Source organism: Salvelinus sp. IW2-2015, linkage group LG37 (assembly GCF_002910315.2).
Source record: "Salvelinus sp. IW2-2015 linkage group LG37, ASM291031v2, whole genome shotgun sequence".
NCBI classification, from domain to species: domain Eukaryota; kingdom Metazoa; phylum Chordata; class Actinopteri; order Salmoniformes; family Salmonidae; genus Salvelinus; species Salvelinus sp. IW2-2015.
In genome coordinates this window covers 2,058,209-2,073,513 of record NC_036876.1, presented here as the reverse complement: position 1 = coordinate 2,073,513, position 15,305 = coordinate 2,058,209, and the positions used below count along the sequence as shown (strand labels likewise).

Here is a 15,305-nt window from a genome sequence, read left to right as displayed (position 1 = left end):
CACTGGCTTCCTGTTAAGGCAAGGGCTGATTTCAAGGTTTTACTGTTAACCTATAAAGCGTTACATGGGCTTGCTCCTACCTATCTTTCCGAGTTGGTCCTGCCGTACATACCTACACGTACGCTACGGTCACAAGACGCAGGCCTCCTAATTGTCCCTAGAATTTCTAAGCAAACAGCGGGAGGCAGGGCTTTCTCCTATAGATCTCAATTTTTATGGAATAGTCTGCCTACCCATGTGAGAGACGCAGACTCGGTCTCAACCTTTAATCTTTACTGAAGACTTATCTCTTCAGTAGGTCATATGATTGAGTGTAGTCTGGCCCAGGAGTGTGAAGGTGAACGGAAAGGCTCTGGAGCAACGAACCGCCCTTGCTGTCTCTGCCTGGCCGGTTCCCCTCTCTCCACTGGGATTCTCTGCCCCTAACCCTATTACAGGGGCTGAGTCACTGCTTACTGGTGCTCTTTCATGCCGTCCCTAGGAGGGTGCGTCACTTGAGTGGGTTGAGTTACTGACGTGATCTTCCTGTCTGGGTTGCGCCCCCCCTTGGTTTGTGCTGTGGTGGAGATCTTTGTGGGCTATACTCGGCCTTGTCTCAGGATTGTAATATGGTTGGTGGTTGAAGATATCCCTCTAGTGGTGTGGGGGCTGTGCTTTGGCAGAGTGGGTGGGGTTATATCCTTCCTGTTTGGCCCTGTCCGGGGGTATCATCGGATGGGGCCACAGTGTCTCCTGACCCCTCCTGTCTCAGCCTCCAGTATTTATGCTGCAGTAGTTTATGTGTCGGGGGGCTAGGGTCAGTTGGTTATACCTGGAAAACTTCTCCTATCTTATCCAGTGTCCTGTGTGAATTTAAGTATGCTCTCTCTAATTCTCTCGTTCTCTTTCTTTCTCTCTCTCGGAGAACCTGAGCCCTAGGACCATACGTCACGGCAAACCGGGCATGATGACTCCTTGCTGTCCCCAGTCCACCTGGCCTTGCTGCTGTTCCAGTTTCAACTGTTTTGCCTGCTGTTATGGAACCCCTACCTGTTCAACTCTTAATTCTTAATGATCGGCTATGAAAAGCCAACTGACTTTTATTCCTGATTATTATTTGACCATGCTTGTCATTTATGAACATTTTGAAAATCTTGGCTCTCTCTAATTCTCTCCTTCTCTCTCTCTTTCTCTCTCTCGGAGGACCTGAGCCCTAGGACCATACGTCAGGACTACCGGGCGTGATGGCTCCTTGCTGTCCCCAGTCCACCTGGCCTTGCTGCTATTCCAGTTTCAGCTGTTCTGCCTGCGGTTATGGAACCACCACCTGTCCCGGACCTGCTATTTTCAACTCTTGATGATCGGCTATGAAAAGCCAACTGAAAATTATTCATGATTATTATTTGACCATGCTTGTCACTTATGAACATTTTGAACATCTTGGCATAGTTCTGTTATAATCTCCACCCAGCACAGCCAGAAGAGGACTGGCCACCCCTCATAGCCTGGTTCCTCTCTAGGTTTCTTCCTAGGTTTTGGCCTTTCTAGGGAGTTTTTCCTAGCCACCGTGCTTCTACACCTGCATTGCTTGCTGTTTGGGGTTTTAGGCTGGGTGTCTGTACAGCACTTCGAGATATTAGCTGATGTACGAAGGGCTATATAAAATAAACTTGATTTGATTTGAATACTTATTCAATTCTGTTTTCATAGTCAGTTGTTTATTAATATCTCATTTAGACTTAATCTGCTTATTTCTTCCCAACACCTTTGCTGATCTAAGACAAGATGAAAGTAAAAACACATTCTCTTCCTAATTTGTTTTTTTCCAATTGTATTTTGTCAGGCCAGTGAACATGGTGGTAAACTGTACTATTTGTATGGACCCTAGGTTACCCTTTCCCTTTGTTATCATACTAACTGTATGTCGTATGACCTTAATTAGTGCTCCTGCTCACCTGATGTACCATGCCAGGTGTGTATAATACTGACGTTAATGGGAGAGGGAAGGGGTTAACCACCTCTGGACCCACAGAGACCTGCGCTTCCGGCGGGGCTGGTCCCGGCCCAACAGCGCGATCAAGACCACCTTCCTCAACGTTGGTCGAATTATTGAAAGAGCCGACTCTGCTATCTTGACTATATATTATTGCATTTCGCTCCAAAACTGCATTTTGCGGGGAAATTATATTATGGGCTCTCACAATTAAATTTGTGGATGTCATTGAATAATAAAAAATAAAAAAAATTCTACAGTCAAACTGTTTTTATTATGTAATCCCACATTTTTTTACTGGATATGTGTGCAACAAAAATTCAACATTCACATTTTGCTACTTTCTGTCAAGTATATGCATACAATTCGATAAAACCAATGTATGCACCACACAGAACGCACTGCAACTGCCTCTGCAACGCAATGCTGCAAGGCAAACGCAGAGTTCCATCGGAAATGAATGGACTTCTGGTGTTCAAAACGAAACACACAGTCGGTGTGTTCGAAGCGTTAGGCTAGGTTTCTAGACAACACTTTGTGACATCGGCTGACGTAAAAAGGGCTTTATAAATACATTTGATTGCTTGATTGATGTTCTGAATTCTGTCGCTGTACATTTCAAAAGTGCTGAATTTTTTTTTATATTGACTACGTCCGTCCTAGTTCGCTCATTAATGTTTTAATCGAAATTACGGATTGCCTCTTATCCGCCCGTCGTTCCCTTATGCCATAGTTTGTACATCCCAATTGTCAGTAAAAACCACATTTGTTTAAGCAAGTCAGCCATATCAGCTATGTTCAGCTGATAGCCAGGTGTAGTGTTAGTAACGATTCACTCCGTGGTGCTGAAAAGAAAGCTCTGTTGTTGGGACAGCTTTATGTACCCCTCAACAGTTTGTGGGCACCTTTATAGTGCTATGAATGTATTGTTTAGTGTGGTGTTGTGTAGTGGCTTTGCTGACATGCATCTAAACATTTTTTGGTTTGTTTGCCCTACCAAGATTGCCATTCTAAAAACGGCACTGATTTAGAGAACTGAACTTGAAAACGGAATCTAAACGCATCTGTGAAGTTGAATATATTAAACTTTGACTAAATTGAAATGATGGTTTATAAACTTGATACACAATGAATGCAATAATTACCAGATTGAAACTGAAAATATAAATATTGAACTTGAATGTTCAATTAATTGACATTTTGAACTGAATGACATATTTATTCAATACAGTTTCAAATCATTAAACACAGGTTCAAATTATGATTTCAATTATTCTATTTGTACATTAAACATTAAAAAAATATTCAAATTGAATATTTTAATATTCATTCAGTTTAACCATAACCCTGTCATCTGCTTTTAACAAAACAGAAAGAAAAAGAAATGGAACAAAAAGCTATTCCACAGTTGAATTTAACTGACTGGTGTCTACATAGTTTGTCAGATGTTGAATCATACATTTCCATCATTTTATTCAATGATTCCAGGTTAATCTGTTACTGTTTTCTTCTTGCACATTCAGAACCTTAGTTTAAAGCCTCCAGTACTGTCTCTGCCTCCTCTGCTGCAGTAACTCCGACTGACCCTCCTCTAACTGCTCCTGTTGTTGTGGACGTCCCAAAGACAAGTCCTGCAGCTATGCCTACCAACACCTGTTAGTGTCCCTGAGAGTTTGATCAGGAGTTTCTTCCTCACTATTTCTTTAGCCTGTTTTCCCATCTCTTTCTCTGACATCTGGCCCGTTGACTCCTTCCTAAGACTCTTTATCTCTACTTGTATTAATCTCTCTGCCTCTTGGAGCATCTCGTTGGTGTAGAACCCTCCTCCGTTATCTCTCACCATCTTCTCTATGGTGTTGAGTGACATCGGCCTCCACATTTCTCCACAAGCTTGTTCAGTTCAGAATTATGTTGGTCACCATGAGTGAAGAGGACTGTGGCATATTTGAAGGCCTCTGGTGAAAAATATGTCTCGATTTTCGCTATAGCGTCATTCTTGTGGACTGTGTACCGTTCCACTTTCAGTACAATGAGAAAGGCATGTGGTCCTGGAGCACACTCTGTTATACATTTAACTATTTTAGGTTTCAGCTCCTCTTCAGGGATGTCAGTGTCAAAGAATCCAGGTGTGTCAATCAGGGTGATGTTTCTGCCTTCGATGTTCTTGGTATGAGCTTCACATATCTGTGTTGAGGAGATGGAGGAACTGTCTGAGAGGAACACATCATCTTGTCTGAAGATGGTGTTTCCAGCACTACTTTTACCTCCTCCGGTTATACCAAGCAGCACAATCCTGATGTCTATAGGGAGGGTTCATAATTAGAACTTGAAATGGATCAATCATATACTAATAATGTATTTGATTTAAAGGTGGGGGTGAAGTCTTGTAACTCACCTTGCTCTGGTCGAGCGCCATATATGAACCCTCTGAGATGCAAAGCATTCTGGGTAGTTTGAAAAGCTGCAATGTAATTGTTATTATTAAAAAATCTGTCATTATGGATGTATTGCACAGTATTATATTACGACTTCAGATAATCTGCAATGTGATTCGCTTAAACATATTGAAGTTAATGGACATTTTGTTTAACTTCTCTAGGGTAGGGGGCAGCATTCGGAATTTTGGATGAAAAGCATGCCCAAATTAACCTGTCTAGGACAGGGGTTCCTCTAGCGCCACTCCTCCCACATTCCACTGAACAGGCAGAGCGCGAAATTCAAAAAATATTTTTTTTAAATATTTAACTTTCACACATTAACAAGTCCAATACAGCTAATGAAAGATAAACATTTTGTGAATTCAGCCAACATGTCCGATTTTTAAAATGTTTTACAGCGAAAACACCACGTATATTTATGTTAGCTCACCACCAAATACAAATATAAAAGCACAGACATTTTTCAGAGACCAAATTGAAATACCTAAATACTCATCATAAAACATTTATGAAAAATACATGGTGTACAGCAAATTAAAGACAAACATCTTGTGAATCCAGCCAATATTTCCGATTCTTTAAGTGTTTTACAGCGAAAACACAATATAGCATTATATTAGCTAACTACAATAGCCAACCACACAACAGCATTGATTCGTTAGGCACGTTAGCATAGCGAATAAACCAGCAAAAGATATTCATTTTTTCACTAACCTTCTCAAACTCCATCAGATGACAGTCCTATAACATCATATTACACAATACATATATGGTTTGTCRGAAAATGTGCATATTTAGAGCTGAAATCCATGGTTATACATTGGGAAAACGTAGCATCTTTTTCCCAGAAAGTCCGGATATTTTTATYACACTCACCTATTCTGACCAAATAACTATTCATAAACGTTACTAAAAAATACATGTTGTATAGGAAATGATAGATACACTAGTTCTTAATGCAATCGCCGTGTTAGAATTCTAAAAATAACTTCATTACGACATCCAGCTTACGTTATGGCGAGAGAGTGCCCAAAATCTATTTCTGACTTGTGTAACTCTTCTACTTGGCTGGTTACTGTTTGTAATGATTTGTCTGCTGGGCTATGTTCTCAAATAATCGTAAGGTATGCTTTCGCCGTAAAGCATTTTTTTAAATCTGACACCGTGGTTGGATTCACAAGAAGTTCATCTTTAAACCTATGTAAAATTTGTTTTCTTTCTGAATTTTTATAATGAGTATTCTGTATTTGAATTTGGCGCCCTGCAGTTTCAGTGGCTGTTGAAGAGGTGGGACGCTACCGTCTCACGTACCCTAGAGAAGTTAATTCTTTGAGACCTTTAAAAGTCTCTGCTCACCTTGGTAGAATCTCTGTCATTGGGATGGACGACAATGCGGACAAGGAAGGGGGTACTGCTCGCTCGGTTCTGTTCATACCTACGGACCTCTTCTAGCAGAACCTGCGTTGCCACATTGTGAGGGAACTGGAGAACCTCACCAGTTCCAACTACAGGGAAGGCAATGGAACAGAAGCCCCGGTTCTCACAAGAGGTCAGGATTTTCCTCACACCCTGCCTCAGAGCCTGAGAGAGGACCAGAGGTCAAGGGTTAATGGAGGTTCAAAGGTCATAACACACACACACACACACACACACACACACACACACACACACACACACACACACACACACACAAACATACACACACACACACACACACACACACACACCACACACACACCACACACACACTGTACAGCTGGTCCTTGGGGGTTGTTGTCCCAGTGTGCACAGCTGAGGAAGAAGACACGGCAGAGCTGAGACCAGACAGTCTCTCCACCAGGACATTGTCACCAGGTGCAGTCCGTCCCCCTTTCCTCAGAAATGCTGTCATCAGCGCCGGTCCAGCTGCCTCAGACAAGACATTACCAATACGGGAGGAGAGAGGGTCGCTACCAACCATGGGGACACCAGGGCATCCACCTTCAGAGACAGACACAGACAGACAGAAAAGACCACAGACAGACAGACAGACAGACAGACAGACAGACAGACAGACAGACAGACAGACAGACAGACAGACAGACAGACAGACAGACAACAGAAACAGACAGACAGACAGACAGACAGACAGAACGGGGGGAAATCACAATAAATAAAGTAAAAGGGGAAGAGAAAAAGGAAAAGAAAGTGTAAAAGAGAAAGGGAACATTGGGTCAGTATGAAGTCACATAGTTTCACAGAATGTTGTTAATAAGGCTGTGGCCATGTCAGTGTGTCTCTCTCTCACCTGCTGCTTCTCTATGGTTCCCTGGATGACCTCACCTGGACACAGACCTCTGGAGCGGTTGTTCCCCTGGCGGAGGCAGCAGTGGTGTCTCTCTGAGGAGCATGTTGTAGTGGTAGTGGTGGTGCTGGACTCTCTCTACCTCCACCCAGGAAACTCCTCTTCCCCTGTAAAAGCATATCACAGGCTCCTGCATGGCTCTCACTGCCTCTCCACTCACATCAATCAGAGTGACTTTGGTAAGGATGCGCTGTTCCCTCCCCAAAGTCCCTCACTGCAGAGACTATGGCCTCAGAACACACCTTCAGAGGACCACGATCACCCTGAGCTGATGCAGGGCATGGCCAGGGTCTGGAGCTCCAGGGTCTCTGCCAGATCCAGGGCTGCCTTTACTGTCTTCTCCAGCAGAGGGCGCTCATTCCCACCTACGCTGCCCCCTACTGGTCCCACTGCATGCAGCAGCATCTTACAAGGCAGATTCCCTCCTGTGGTCTCTACCACTGTACCTGTGGGCACTCTCCCTATCTGCCTAACCAGATCCCTGCTGGCCTGCTGTACCTCAGGCCCCCCCGCCTGGCTCAGAGCTGCAGCCACGCCCCCAGCGTGATCCAGAACCTCAGTCGCTGAGTTCACCAGTGCGTCTGCCCGTTCCTTGGTGATGTCACCCTGACAAACAACTACCTGCAGCCCCCCCTGGAGGTGATAGCTGGTGGCTGCGACCGTCTCGTTAGGTCTTGGTCCGGCGCCTGCTTCACCGACTGCGCCATCATGGTTCTGTTGAGGACGTCCCACAACTCTTACACTGGACTGGTCTTTCAGAAAGGCCCCAATTTCCTCCCTCAGCTCCTGAACCTGCTTCAGGTGGCCAAGCAGCTGCACTCTACACCCAGGACCAAACCTGGCTACCACCTGGCATCTGCTCTGGTTCATCTCCTTCACCTTTGTCTCAAGTTTGGACTTCAGTTCAACCAGGAGGGCACCGTTGGGCATGTCAATCTTATCCTCCCCAAACTCCACTAGGAGATCCTTCTCAGCTTGGTCCAGTTTCCCGGAGGAGAGGGAGAACAGACGGAGCTCTGTATCCCCCAGCTCTACCTCCACATGGTGTCCCAACCCCAGCAAACTGCTCAGGTTCCCCGGCCTCCCATACTGCTCTCTCAGGAAGGACAGGAGGTGGAGGGACACCTCAGGCACCACCCGCTCCAGCACCAGAGAGATCTTATCTGTAACCAACTTTCTGGCTGTCCATACTTCACTTGCTGAACCCATCAGCTCCAGCTGGCCGGAGTCACCGCGTGTCACCTTCACCCCTGGAACAACCTCACCTAGATCCTTCTCTATCACTTTCCCTAGAAGACGGAGCTTGGACTGTCCAAGTTGACAGGTGGTGCTGGTCTTCTCCTGCTTCCAGGAGCTCAGACCCTGAGACTGGAAGGCCTCAAGCTCCTTCAGCTTGGCCTGGACCTCGGGCCCCTCCCCAACCACCACCGCAAACCCTTCCCCTGCTTCGCAGTAAACCCTCACATCCTCCGAACCCAGGGTACTGCTCTGCAGCAGAGTCTGGAGCTTACGTGGGTCTACTTCAAAGTGGCATTTGTACCGCTCGTGGAGCTGTTTGAACAGTCTCTCTACCTGTGCCTTCCATGGTCCCACCCCATCTCCACATGACCCAGCTTGGCCTGAGCCTCTGACCACTGCCCTCCCGTCCTCTGGGTAGAGGTGGACAGAGCAGCCCAGAGAGGACAGCTGCTGCTGCAGGTCTCTTCCAGCCCCAGGGCACTCCTTCAGGTATCTCAGGAGGTAGGAGTCTAGATGGAGTTCATGCTCTAGGACACCAGGTGGCGATGTCTGGACAGGGAGGGAGGGATGGAATGGGAGGGCCTGGTGACTCTAGAGTCAGAGAAAAAAGGTGTAAGTCCTGGGGAATTCCACTCTTAATGATTATTATGTCTGTCTTTATCTACGTTTATTATTGTAGGTAGACCGTACAGCTGCGTCTGGATTATCTGATAAATCTAGCAACTGGTTTGGCATTTGTCCATTTAGTTTAGTACAGATTCGTTTGGCTAAAATGTATGTTCTTGTCATTTCTCATATTGTAAATTTATTTTTTACTCATCATAACATCACATCAATCAAACATGCAATAAAATCAATGCAGACTATTTTGACCTCATTTGAAGGGATAATAAAGTCATTACCTGACAGACAGATCCACAATATGTGTTTACTGGGATGCAATTACAATGTGTATTTTGACCTCATATAATGTAAGATAAATGTTTTATCTAACAAGTTATGTGACTAAGCATGCACTATATAGGTGCAGCTGTATAGTCTGGCCTCACCTGACTGCTGACTGGGGAGGTTGTTGTGGGTGGAGTCTCCAGGCTGTCTCTCAGAGTGAGGGAGAGAGGTCCTCCAGGCATCTCCAACACATGATTAGGTTTCTGAAGTACCCTCTCCTGGACTGGAAGAGATACAGACTCATAATGAGTTGTTGTTGTCATGTAGTAGTAAGAACAATAACAGCAACAACAATAATAATAATATATGTTAACTGTATTCATTAAGCCTTTTGAATTCACTCCAGGACTTGAAGAGTTAAATGATAAATAGGCTAGAGGAGTAAATTAATATAGAGTTACAGCATCATAATAAGTTATTGTTATTATAGTAGTAGTAGTGATAATAGAAATAACAACCTCAAAAGTGCCAACATATTTTTATCTTAAAAGCGCCAAATGCGGTCATTTTTTTACCACAAATGTGTAATCATTGTAAAGAGACACTGTCAAGCAGTAACATATTTCATTAAACTTTTGTAATTCAAGGAAATTGTTTTATTTCCCCAAAATAAGTATAATATTTTTTCCCCCACACATTTATAGTTAAATTTGATGTTCAAAAATAGACACGTTTGTATGTTGTTCATGTTTTGAACAGTTATTTTGATACATTTCATCCATAGCAACATGAACATTGTTCTGTTATTCATATTAAAAAAGTGTGTCTGTGATACTCAACGGGCTGAGAAATTAGCGTTTGAGCTAATTTGATTTACGGGTACAACCTACAGTAAGAACGGCAGGCGATATGGGAAACGGTGCCATCAGACTTTTGGCTCTAACATTGTAATGCTAGGCTATCAACTCAATTCCAATTGAATCTGAAAGATGAGACTCAACTTGGTACAGAGACACTGACTGGAATCTAAATTTATCACAAAGTGCACTACAGAGTCAACATTTTCAGTTTGGCTGCACATTACTATTATTCCAAATAGATCATTTTTCATGGCTCCATAATAACACAGACATCACAGTAAATCGTTTTTTTTGTTGGTAACTAGTTGCTTGACAAAGCCCCAAAATCAAAAAATGTTCAAAGGGTGAAAAGAATTTACCCTTTAATGAATAATCTTTTTTTCACTTTTGAATGCATTCATTTGTTTTGACAACACATCCTATTATTATTTCCAATAGACCCATGGAAAATGAATTATATACTGTATACAGCATGTGCAAATGAGTTAGGATAAGAGAGGTAAGGCAATAAATAGGCCATGGTGGAAAAGTAATTAGAATAGAGCAATTAAACACTGGAATGGTAGGATATGCAGAAGATGAATGTGCAAGTGGAGATACTGGGGTGCAAAGGAGCAAGATAAATAAATAAATACAGTATGAGGTAGATTGGATGGGCTATTTACAGATGAGCTATGTACAGGTGCAGTGATCTGTGAGCTGCTCCGACAGCTGGTGCTTAAAGCTAGTGAGGGAGGTAAGAGACTCCAGCTTCAGAGATTTTTGCAGTTCGTTCCAGTCATTGGCAGCAGAGAACTGGAAGGAGAGGCGGCCAAAGGAAGAATTATCTCACTGGGGGTGACCAGTGAGATATACCTGCTGGAGCTCGTGCTACGAGTGGGTGCTGCTATGGTTACCAGTGAGCTGAGATAAGGCGGGGCTTTACCTAGCAGAGATTTGTAGATTATCTGGAGCCAGTGGGTTTGGCGACGAGTATGAAGCGAGGGCCAGCCAATGAGATCATACAGGTCGCAGTGGTGGGTAGTATATGGGGCTTTGGTGACAAAACGGATGGCACTGTGATAGACTGCATCCAATTTGTTGAGTAGAGTGTTGGAGGCTATTTTGTAAATGACATCGGCGAAGTCGAGGATCGGTAGGATGGTCAGTTTTACAAAGGTATGTTTGGCAGCATGAGTGAAGGATGCTTTGTTGCGAAATAGGAAGCCGATTCTACATTTAATTTTGGATTGGAGCTGCTTAATGTGAGTCTGGAAGGAGAGTTTACAGTCTAACCAGATTCCTAGGTATTTGTAGTTGTCCACATATTCTAAGTCAGAACCATCCAGAGTAGTGATGCTGGACGGGCGGGCAGGTGCGGGCAGCGATCGGTTGAAGAGCATGCATTTAGTTTTACTTGCATTTAAGAGCAGTTGGAGGCAACGGAAGGAGAGTTGTATGGCATTGAAGCTCATCTGGAGGTTAGTTAACACAGTGTCCAACGAAGGGCCAGAGGTATACAGAATGGTGTCGACTTCACTAATGCTTTTGCGGCTGAATGGAACAAAGTCCCTACAGCAAAGTTCCAACATCTAGTGGAAAACCTTCCCAGAAGAGTGGAGGCAACTCTATATTAATGCCCATGGTTTTGGAATGAGATCTTTGACACACAGTTGTCCACATACTTTTGGTCATGTAGTGTACCTTGTCCATACCCTGTTTACTGGGTAAGGAAATCAATAAGTACATTTTTTATTTGAGTGAACTACCATTTAAATTCTATAAGTTATGTTCTCACAGAGACAAGGGTGAAGTGAGCCAGGTGTGTTATGTGCATGCACAGCATGCAGCCTAATTTAAAGCGGCAATATGTAACGTTTTGGGGGACACAACCAAATTCACATAGAAATGTGAGTTATAGATCTATCATTGCGTTTGAAAGCAAGTTTAAGAAGAGGTTGATCTGTTCTATTTGTGCTATTTCTATGCGTCTCATTCTTTCGTGTAGTTTTTGCTTCTTTTACTTTCAGTTTTGTGCACCAGCTTCAAACAGATGAAAATAAAATATTTTTGTTTATGGAAAACATATTTCACGGTGATTTAGATGGTACAAAGATTCTCTACACTATTCATGTTTGTTTTGTCACAAACTGAAATTAGGCTAACTATTAGAACTTTAACAAAAAAACGGTGGAGCGATTTCTGCGTGGTCCAGCTTTAAATATGAAAGTGAAACTGTTACACAATTATCGACAGGGAAACATGTAAATATACTTTTTTACGTTTCACCGTTAGTTTCAAGTACAGTTCAAATAGTAAACTCAATATTTCTATACCTGTCCGGTCAATAAATGCGATCTTGTAAACGTTGTCACCAACATTGTGTATCGGTCCGCAGTCTCCACCACCAGATTTACGGCGAACCTGAAAGTACTTTTCTATCTTCTCTTTCTGTGCTGGATCCAGACTGTGAACCTCGAAGAAAACGGGGTATTTGTAAACTGCCATATTGTAATCCAAAGTAGCCTAATCGCTTTCTTATAATAGCTACTGTACAAGCGCTCAAATCAGTTTGATTCGAACAGCACAACTGCTGTGAACTTGTCGACCTACGCAGCTGACAGATGACGCGCGCGACCACCCCTTCTTGCAAATGGAATATATTTTTTTTGTATTGTACTTGGGACCATAGACCTTGGACGCGATCAAGCGGATCACTTTTGTCAATTCACCGCCTTTCAAAGTGTCCCTTACAAAAAAAGATTGCAACTGCAGTAAAAGTGCATTAACAGTCGACTGAGGTATTTTGGACACAGTAATTGCGGAATAACTGAAGTGTACTCCACTCGAACTGCAGTTATACTCCACTCGAACTGCAGTTACACTGCAAAATTATTGCAGTAAAAAAAAGTGTTTAATACTACACTCATCGCCTGCATTGTGGGGCTCTATTGCAGGGGTCTCCAACCCAGTTCCTGGAGAGCGACCCTCCTGTAGGTTTTCACTCCAACCCCAGGTGTAGCTAACCGGGTTAAAACTAATTTCTCATCAATCTACACACAATACCCCATAATGTCAAAGCGAAAACAGGGTTTTAGATAAGATAAAATATAAAATAAACCTTAATTACATAAGTATTCAGACCCTTTGCTATGAGACTCACAATTGAGCTCAGGTGCATCCTGTTTGCATTGATCATCCTTGACATGTTTCTACAACTTGCTTGGAGTACACCTGTGGTCAATTCAATTGATTAGACATTATTTGGAAAAGCACACACCTGTCTATATAAGGTCTCACAGTTGACAGTGCATGAAAAAACCAAGCCGTGAGGTCAAAGATGTTAAGATGGTGCCGAAGAAGAAGGCTGACGTTTTACGTGTGCCTATCAAATTGTGTTTTTTCGTTCGTTTCTTTGCGTTGTTTGTAACTTATTTTTAACTTATTTTGTACATAATGTTGCTGCACCGTCTCTTATGACCGAAAATAACTTCTGGTCATCAGAATTGCGATTACTCTCCACGATCTGGCAGAATCCTGTTTTTTCCTTTAACGAGCTTTCCCGGGAACAGGCCCAGATCCCCGTCATTTGCGTGAAGAGAAGGCAGAGAAAAAGGGTCCGGAGGGCGGGCTGACTTCTGAGAATTTGTAGGCAATCGAATAAACCCCCACTGCCTTCCATTCTGCTAGCAAACGTACAATCTGTGAAAAATAAAACCGATGACCTACGTGGAAGATTAAACTACCAACGGGACATTCAAAACTGTAATATCTTATGCTTCCCGGAGTCGTGGCTAAATGACGACATTATCAACAAACAGCTGGCTGGTTATACGCTGTATCGGCAGGATAGAACAGCGGCGTCTGGTAAGACAAGGGGGGCTGACTATGTATTTTTGTAAATAACAGCTGGTGCACGATATCTAAGGAAGTCTCGAGGTTTTGCTCACCTGAGGTAGAGTTTCTCATGATAAGCTGTAGACCACACTATCTAACTAGAGAGTTTTCATCTGTATTTTTTGTAGCTGTCTACATACCACTACAGACTGAGGCTGGCACTAAGACCGCACGCAATGAGCTGTACTCCTCCATAAGCAAACAGGAAAACGCTCACCCAGAGGAGGCGCTCCTAGTGGCAGGGTACTTTAATGCAGGGAAACTTAAATCGGTCTTACGAAATTTCTATCAGCATGTTAAATGTGCAACCAGAGGGAAAAAACTCTGTACCACCTTTACTCCACACACAGAGATGCATACAAATCTCTCCCTCGCCCTCCATTTGGCAAATCTGACCATAATTTTATCCTCCTGAATCCTTTTTACAAGCAAAAATTAAAGCAGGAAGCACCAGTGACTTAATCAATAAAAAAGTGGTCGGATGAAGCAGATTCTAAGCTACAGGACTGTTTTGCTAGCACAGACTGGAATATGTTCCGGGATTCCTCCGATGGCATTGATAAGTACACCACATCAGTCATTGGCTTCATCAATAAGTGCATCGATGACGTCCTCTCCACAATAACTGTACACACATACCCCACCCAGAAACCATGGATTACAGGCAACATCCGCACTGAACTAAAGGCTAAAGCTGCCGCTTTCAAGGAGTGGAACTCTAACCCTGTAGCTTATAAGAAATCCCGCTATGCCCTCCGACGAACCATCAAACAGGCAAAGCGTCAATACAGGACTAAGATCGAATCGTACTACACCGGCTCTGATGCTCGTCGGATGTGACAGGGCTTGCAAACCATTACAGACTACAAAGGGAAACATAGCTGAGAGCTGCCCAGTGACACAAGCCTACCAGACCGAGCTAAACTACTTCTATGCTCCCTTCAAGGCAAATAACACTGAAACATGAATGAGAGCACCAGCTGTTCCGGAAGACTATGAGAAATATTTTTGGACCCTTGTCTTCCCTGAAAACAGGTACTGACAGGAGTAGCAATATGAGTCTGTCAGATGTCGTCACGTTGATGGGGATGGTGATGGAGGTGGTGATGGAGGCTTTGGTGGTCCACACAACGAAGAAGCAGGTGTCCCTTCCAGTGATGTGGAGCTGACCTTGGACCTGGTGCCAGTAAGGATGATCTTCACGGAGGCTGTAAGACCCTCCCTCCTTGATATATAAACTCTTCGACTTCACTGCCTCTTCAATGGTAAGGTCTCTTGCTCCATGGGGACACTTGACCACCACTGCTGTGGTGCCCACCAGGCCATTCGATGAGGCACCCAGGATCCCAGACCCCGTGACCGAAAGCTCTGACTCCTGCATATCCAGGCTCCTGCTGCTCCACCGACAGAGCCATGCCAGCCAGGATGCCTGCATGCCCCAGGTGCCCTTGTTTTTTAATAATGTCCGCTACAGACAGGGATGACGGGGAGAGTAGTGGTTGTTCTGGCTCAGGTTCAAGTAGACATGCCATTTCACTGAATCTGAAGATCCTCCTCTGTGGGCTTTCGGGACAGATGGTTGTAGTCTTCAGCCGGGTACAGGTCCTCCACTGACTGCACCTGGTTTGGCATGGCTGGCTTCCTCCACTCGTATTCCACATCTGTACAGCCAATATTGTGAACCTCCA

At 43.8% G+C, this 15,305-nt stretch overlaps 1 pseudogene; it reads right to left on the bottom strand.

The window, feature by feature from the left end:
• Positions 1 to 1,812: 1,812 nt before the first annotated feature.
• LOC139023836 (protein mono-ADP-ribosyltransferase PARP14-like) lies at positions 1,813 to 12,345 on the bottom strand (annotated as a pseudogene).
• Between the last annotated feature and the right edge of the window lie 2,960 nt (positions 12,346 to 15,305).